The sequence below is a fragment of the Triticum urartu genome, chromosome 1A, assembly GCF_056163025.1.
Source record: "Triticum urartu cultivar PI428250 chromosome 1A, HENAU_Tu73, whole genome shotgun sequence".
NCBI classification, from domain to species: Eukaryota; Viridiplantae; Streptophyta; class Magnoliopsida; order Poales; family Poaceae; genus Triticum; species Triticum urartu.
In genome coordinates this window covers 157,762,150-157,770,672 of record NC_141873.1, presented here as the reverse complement: position 1 = coordinate 157,770,672, position 8,523 = coordinate 157,762,150, and positions in this window count along the sequence as shown.

Below are 8,523 nucleotides of genomic sequence, written 5' to 3'. Positions count from 1 at the left end.
GATTGGCAGGAGACGTCCGGACAGATCAACTGTCCAGCTCCTTTGCCCGAAGGCCCAGCGGACGCTCACTTGGCGAAGCTGCTGGTTCCGGCACCCTATGTGGTGCCGGAGAAGAAGGCCAAGAAGAAGGCCACGGGGACTCGAAAGAGTGCCCGGCGCCAGGAGGTGTCGGATTCATCATCCGACGACTCCAAGACGCACTCCTCCCATGAAGACGAGGAGGAGGAAGAAGAGACCTCTCCCCCTCCAGCGGGAGGAGGGAAGAAAAGGAAGGCCGCCACAACTGGGGAGGCCGAAGGGTCCAAGAAGGGGAAGACCCTTCCTCCAGACTACTCCACCAACGCCGACGACGGTGAAGAGGAGTGGCCGCACAAGGCCAAGACCCTGGCGAGATCGTAAGTATTCGGACACCAGAGCAATTCATAGTGTTCCTTTCTTGCACAGCTCCTCCTTACGCCGAATATGACTATGCAGTCCGCCCAAGGCCGGGCTCGACGAGTCGTCAAGCGGCTCCCTGGATTCGTTGGACGTGAATTCACTTCCGCCCGCTACCTCCCCCCACCCTACGGACGACGCCGAGGTGCTGTCCCAACAGGTTCCAAGCCAGGAGGATGTGGTCCTGGAGGCACCGCAAGGCGACCTCCCGGACTCCAAGCGCAAAGGGGATAAACCCCCAAGGTCCCCGAGTCCGGCCTTGAGCCGGTCACCGCGCCGGAACCTTCAACGGTTCCGGACTCCGGTAGGCGGCCTCCTTCCAAGAGGAGCAAGCCTACCGAGCCGGTGACCTCCATCCAACCGGAGTCACCGGACAATTTGTTGGAGGTGCTTAAAGGCGCCTCCATCGACGTGGAGCACCGCACTATTATGAGTGTGGTGATCCAGAAGGTTCAGTCCGCCAAGAGCGGATTGACTGAAGCCTGTGCCAGCCTTCTAACAGGCTTTGAGGTAAGTAAAGAATATGTAAAAATATTACCGCACAGACAGTAGCCCCTGATGCTCTGTTCGGCGTTCGGAAAGAAAAGCCGAATAGATGATTGTCGGTGTCAAAACCGGCGGATCTCGGGTAGGGGGTCCCGAACTGTGCGTCTAGGCCGGATGGTAACAGGAGGCAAGGGACACGAAGCTTTACCCAGGTTCGGGCCCTCTCGATGGAGGTAAAACCCTACGTCCTGCTTGATTAATACTGATGATATGGGTAGTACAAGAGTAGATCTACCACGAGATCGAAGAGGCTAAACCCTAGAAGCTAGCCTATGGTATGATTATTGAGGTGTATGTTGTCCTACGGACTAAAACCCTCCGGTTTATATAGACACCGGAGAGGGTTAGGGTTACACAAAGTCGGTTACAATGGTAGGAGATCTACATATCCGTATCACCAAGCTTGCCTTCCACGCCAAGGAAAGTCCCTTCTGGACACGGGACGGAGTCTTCAATCTTGTATCTTCATAGTCCAGAAGTCCGGCCGAAGGTATAATCCGGCCATCCGGACACCCCCTAATCCAGGACTCCCTCAGTAGCCCCCGAACCAGGCTTCAATGACGATGAGTCCGGCGTGCAGATTGTCTTCGGCATTGCAAGGTGGGTTCTCCTCCAAATTCCGTGTACCTGTTGAATAAAGTCTGGTTTCTTGTAGATGTTGCGCTCCTTGGCTTCTACACCAAATAATGGCCGCTTCCCATGTGTCAAACGAATATGAAAAGTCTGAGTGTTTTTACATCCACACCCCTAGCCGCGTAAATGAACTTCCCTATTTAAGGGGACGAGGATTTAGATCCAAACCACACCTTCTCCCCTTCGCGAGTGTTCATCAGAGCACATCCGACAAAGGTCCATTCCACCATGGCCAGCCGTCGCAACTCCTTCCCTCGCCCTTCCAGCCCTAAGCCTGGATATTGGGAGAGATGCTCCATCCCGCATAGCGAGCTAGTGACGCTCCAGACCAAGGGATTTCTCCCCCCAGCCTCTATGGTCCCGGTTCGAGCCGGTCTTGCCGTCTATAACGGCGGAGAGCAAGCAGAGAGTGCCCCTAATCCCTCCAAAGGAGAGCGGGTGTGCCTCGTCCCTTATTTAATAAGGGGGCTTGGATTTCCAATCCATCCATTTCTTCGGGGGCTGCTGGAGTTCTGCGGCCTCCAGCTACATAATCTCACGCCTGCCTCCGTATTGCATATCGCGGGCTTTGTAGCCCTCTGCGAGTTGTTCTTGGGTGTTGAGGCACATTTCGGGCTGTGGAAAGAGCTATTCTGCCTCATGCCCCGTTCCAAGAAGGGGTCAATGTATCAAGTGGGCGGAGCCGAAGTGTGGCGCATCGCCGGGACCGGATATATGTCCGGAACCCCAAAGAAGGCGTCCGAAGACTGGCCCTCGGAATGGTTTTATATAGAAGACGTCCCGCTGCTGGATCCTGTCCGGATTGGCCTCCCTGAATTCGACAGTGCTCCCTTAAAGAAACGCCTAAGCTGGCGCCCACGGAGCCCTTAGAGGGAAAGTGACAGGGACGTTACTTACCTGATGGGCCGGATAAGATTGTTAGCCCATTCCAGACTAACCATTATCGGGGTTATGGCCGAATGCATTATGTGGGGGGTGCAGCCGCTTCAGTATAGAAGCCACCCCATGTGGGACTTCAACGGGGAGGACGATGCCACCCGCTACGGCCGTAAGGGGCCGGATTTAGCTGCCGCTCTACTAAAGATCTTGTCCACTTTGTATAAGGGAGAAGAAGAGGAATTTCTCCGCGTCAACCCACAGGGTGGATTCTCTATGCACAATCCCCCAAGCTGGGTAAGCGGTCGCATTTACTTGCCCATCCGTTTTGTATTCCCATTGTTAAATATTCAGTCTGACGACTTCAACGCAGGAACTGCGCCGGGCTGTTAAGGAAATAAGCAGCCCTCCTCCACAATCCGAGGACCCAGGACGGTCCCTCGACCCGGCCTCTCAAGAGGATCCGTACATATCTGTGGAGCTAATTGATGGAGTGTTCCATCAATTGAGCAAGGACAACGCCTTGGTGGCCATTACGGCAGATTATCCAGGGCTAATCCCGGCCCCCCAGGTAACTGAGATCGAAGCCCCAGTACCCCGAATAGGTGTCCGCCCTCTCGTGTTTTTAGTTTCCTGATTACAACCGAACTTTGCAGGGGAGGTTTTTAAGGCGGAAGGCCGAACCTGCGGCGACAAGCCAACGAGGGGCCGTAGGGCCCCGTGTGTCGAAAAGAAGTGCAGTCCGGACCAAGGCGTCAGCGCAAAGGTATGGCGCACCCCCTTATCCCAGGTGTTATACCTTCGAGGCACATTGACACTCGTGCTCTCTTCAGGACAAAGAGACCTCGCCGGACTATACCCGGAGAGGCTGCCAATCGCGCCTCCACCAGCCAGGCTCCAAAGCCTGGTCCGGAGGCGGAGGTGGACGCAAGGCGCGCGCCAGACGCTCCTCCGACGGAGGATGTGGACGGGTTGTCTGCCACCAACTCTGAGGTGGAGAGTGCCATGAACCACAGGCGTCGCCGGACAATTCTTCGCGACGCTTGTTTCTCCCAAGGGGCATTAGATGCCTTCAACTCGGGAGATGCGTACCTCTGTGCCGCTCAAAATGGTCTAGCCAGAGCCACGGAGCAATATGTAAAAGACATACGGGTAAGAAAATTTTGGTAATTGTATATATAGCAGTAGCCCCCGAGACTTGAAACAGTTAGAATAACTGATTTAAGGATCATTTGTTATGCAAGTTCTTACAGAAAAGAATTCCCTACTGTCCAAGGAGCTGGAAGAGTGCAAAGCCCAACTGGAGGCCGCACTAGCCGCAGCAGGGGAGCCCAAGGAAACCCCCTCTGGTAATATACACTTCGAAAGATAAGTATTTTGCGAAGCACGGCATGGGTGCGAATCTGACAAATTAAAGTGCATATGGCGCCGGATTGAATCCGGAGAGGCAACACCTCCTATGCCAGCTAAAGGCTGGTGAGAAGGTGCTGACAAAGGTGAGGCGGGAGAAGAACGATCTCCAAGATGCCAACACCAAGCTGGGCGTCGAGCTGAAAGATGTTCGTGCCCAGCTGTCAGACTCCGTGAAGGAGAATCAGCGGCTTCGGCGCGGCATATTTAGTAAGTGCTTGAACGAACCTTTGAAAGAAAGTTCGGCGGGGAAGTCGACTAACAGAGCAATGTCTATAGGTGTGCTAACAGGTCGTCCTGCAGAGGAGATGCCCGGTTCTATGGGTGACCTTCTTCCCGAGCTCTCGCAACTGCTCGATCAAGTTCGGCAGGCGATGCAAGGCGTCGCCTAGGCCCTGTGGCCATCCATCTCCATGCCCGAAGGTCTTGGAGAGCTTGCGGAGAAGCTAAAGGGAGCACGGCGGCGCTTCCGATTGTGGAAGATATCAGCCTGCCGTCGAGGCGCTAGGGAGGCCTGGGCCATGGTGAAGACGCGGTATGCAAAGGCTGACCCCAACCACATGGCCGAGGTCGGTCCTGTAGGGACCGATGGGAAGGAGATCCCTGTAAGCTTAGTATACGGCCAAGTAGAGTTGGCCGCAAAGTATTCCCAGCAGGACTGTAAATTAGACAGCCTGTTAGATGGTATTGAAGAGGAATACAATCAGTCAAAATTACTATGTAATTTAATTGACATTTATAATGCCTTCTAGCCGGATTGTAGATCATTTTTCATGGCCGACCTTTTTGCTTCAGCCTCGGGACCTGACGGTCCGGAGTGTGTCCGAATTCCCATGCGGTTATATAGGAACCGGGGAATGCATGGAGACCAGGCATAGGGGTCATTAGTGCTTGAACAGACAAGTGCCCGACTAGTTATGTTATATTACATGGTTAGTAAGAGACATCTTCCAGGGAGAATAGTTCCGTTAGGGGTTCCTTTCCCTAGGAGGCATGCCCTAAGGTGCATGTCCATGCTACGAAAAGAAACGCAGGAAAAACATCTGGGGGCGTATAGATCAAAATTTAAAAAAGATCATCTTTAGTTCACCGACCGAATATTCCCTTAAGAACGCTAGATTTCGGCTTCACCCAGTCTGAGGTACACGTCCGGCTGACCCGGCAATAACAATCGCAGAGGTGCTCCCTTTACCACCTAGCCGAACAATCGGGAACATAGGGGTAAGCACAGGAGCCAGGCAACCCAGCTTGGCCAAAACTTAAGTCATATCGATGCATATAATGGTGAATAAAAGGTTCATGTGGAAGTGTGACACATGTGTTGGGCATGAAGCCCGTATGAATAAGCTTCTGTTTAAAGAAGCCCCCAGGTTTAATGAGCGTGGATAGCGCGTCACTTTATGAGCCTTTAAAGGTTATAGGAGAGATAGAGAGAGAAGAAGAGAAATGTAAGACAGAAAATATATAAAAAATGGACAGAGAAAGGAGACGAACACAGAGTCCGGCGCTAGGCATAGAATCTTCGGAGACGGGCTGCGTTCCATGGGTTTGGCTCGAGTCGGTTATCCGATGCATCCCGCAGGCGGTACGCTCCATCAGTCAGGACTTGGTCAATTATGAAGGGACCTTCCCACTTGGGCTTGAGTTTGTCCTTTTTCTTGTCTGGTAGTCGTAGAACTAATTCGCTAACGTTGTAATTTTTGGCCCGTACTTCTCTTCTTTGGTATCTTCGAGCCTGCTGTTGATAGAATGTGGAACGGGCTTTTGCCACGTCACGCTCCTCCTCCAATGCGTCCAAGCTGTCCTGCCGATCGAGCTCGGCTTCTCTTTCTTCGTACATGTGCACTAGAGGTGAGTCATGAATTATGTCACAAGGCAAAACTACCTCTGCGCCGTACACCATAAAGAATGGTGTGTATCTGGTGGTGCGATTCGGCATGGTCTGTCGTGGTTCTAAGTCTCACAGTAGTGTCGGGGGGTAAGTATGGAGAGGCAAGATCTTAGCTATGGAGAAGTTGTAAGCACGCAAGGTTTACGAGTTCAGGCCCTTCTCGGAGGAAGTAATTGTTGGGGAACGAAGCAGAAAACAAAAAAAAATTCCTACGGTTTCACCAAGATCCATCTATGAGTTCATCTAGCAGCGAGTGATTGGATGCATCTACACACCTTTGTAGATCGCGAGCGGAAGCGTTCAAAGAACGGGGTTGATGTAGTCGAACACGACGTGATCCAAATCATCGGTGACCAAGCGCCGAACGGACGGCACCTCCGCGTTCAACACACGTACGGAACGGATGACGTCTCCTCCTTTCTTGATCCAGCAAGGGGGGAGGAGAGGTTGATGAAGATCCAGCAGCACGACGGCGTGGTGTTGGATGCAGGGCGTCACAGTAGTAGGGCTTCGCCGTGTACTATGAGGGAGAGATGTAACAGGGGAGAGGGAAGCACCAAAGGCTAAGGTATGAAGTCCTCCCTCTCCTCAACTATATATAGGAGGGCCAAGGGGGGGGTGCGCCAGCCTAGGAGATCCAATCTCCTAGGGCCGGCGGCCAAGGGGAGGTTTCCCTCCCCCCCCAAGGCACCTAGAGGTGCCTTCCACCATTGGGACTCTTCCCTTTTGTGGAACCCTAGGCGCATGGGCTTTTGGGGCTCGTTCCCTTGGCCCATGCAGGCCAAGGCGCACCCCCTACAGCCCATGTGGCCCCCCGGGACAGGTGGCCCCACCCGGTGGGCCCCCGGGACCCTTCCGGTGGTCCCGGTACAATACCGATGACCCCGAAACTTGTCCCGATGGCCGAAACTGCACTTCCTATATATAATTCTTTACCTCCGGACCATTCCGGAACTCCTCGTGACGTCCGGGATCTCATACGGGACTCCGAACAACATTCGGGTTACTGCATATACATATCTTCACAACCCTAGCGTCACCGAACCTTAAGTGTGTAGACCCTACGGGTTCGGGAGACATGCAGACATGACCGGGACGACTCTCCGGTCAATAACCAACAGCGGGATCTGGATACCCATGTTGGCTCCCACATGCTCCACGATGATCTCATCGGATGAACCACGATGTCGAGGATTTAATCAACCCCGCATACAATTCCCTTTGTCAATCGGTATGTTACTTGCCCGAGACTCGATCGTCGGTATCCCAATACCTTGTCCAGTCTCGTTACCGGCAAGTCACTTTACTCGTACCGTAATGCATGATCCCGTGACCAACCACTTGGTCACCTTGAGCTCATAATGATGATGCATTACCGAGTGGGCCCAGTGACACCTCTCCGTTATATGGAGTGACAAATCCCAGTCTCGATCCGTGTCAACCCAACAGACACTTTCGGAAATACCTGTAGTGCACCTTTATAGTCACCCAGTTACGTTGTGACGTTTGATACACCCAAAGCACTCTTACGGTATCCGGGAGTTACACGATCTCATGGTCAAAGGAAAAGATACTTGACATTGGAAAAGCTCTAGCAAACGAACTACACGATCTTGTGCTATGCTTAGGATTAGGTCTTGTCCATCACATCATTCTCCTAATGATGTGATCCCGTTATCAATGACATCCAATGTCCATAGCCAGGAAACCATGACTATCTGTTGATCAACGAGCTAGTCAACTAGAGGCTTACTAGGGACATATTATGGTCTATGTATTCACACGTGTATTACGATTTCCGGATAATACAGTTATAGCATGAATAAAGACAATTATCATGAACAAAGAAATATAATAATAATACTTTTATTATTGCCTCTAGGGCATATTTCCAACAGTCTCCCACTTGCACTAGAGTCAATAATCTAGTTACATTGTGATGAATCGAACACCCATGGAATTCTGGTGTTGATCATGTTTTTCCCTAGGGAGAGGTTTAGTCAACGGATCTGCTATATTCAGGTCCGTATGTACTTTACAAATCTCTATGTCTCCATCTTGAACATTTTCACGAATGGAGTTGAAGCGACGCTTGATGTGCCTTGTCTTCGTGTGAAACCTGGGCTCCTTGGCAAGTGCAATAGCTCCAGTGTTGTCACAAAAGAGTTTGATTGGCCCCGATGCATTGGGTATGACTCCTAGGTCGGTGATGAACTCCTTCACCCATATTGCTTCATGTGCTGCCTCCGAGGCTACCATGTACTCCGCTTCACATGTAGATCCCGCCACGATGCTCTGCTTGCAGCTGCACCAGCTCACTGCTCCACCATTCAATATATACACGTATCCGGTTTGTGACTTAGAGTCATCCAGATCTGTGTTGAAGCTAGCGTCGACGTAACCCTTTACAACGAGCTCTTCGTCACCTCCATAAACGAGAAACATTTCCTTAGTCCTTTTCAGGTACTTCAGGATATTCTTGACCGCTGTCCAGTGTTCCTTGCCGGGATTACTTTGGTACCTTCCTACCAAACTTATGGCAAGGTTTACATCAGGTCTGGTACACAGCATGGCATACATAATAGAACCTATGGCTGAGGCATAGGGGATGACACTCATCTCTTCTATATCTTCTGCCGTGGTCGGGCATTGAGCCGAGCTCAATTTCATACCTTGCAAAACAGGCAAGAACCCTTTCTTGGACTGATCCATTTTGAACTTCTTCAAAATCT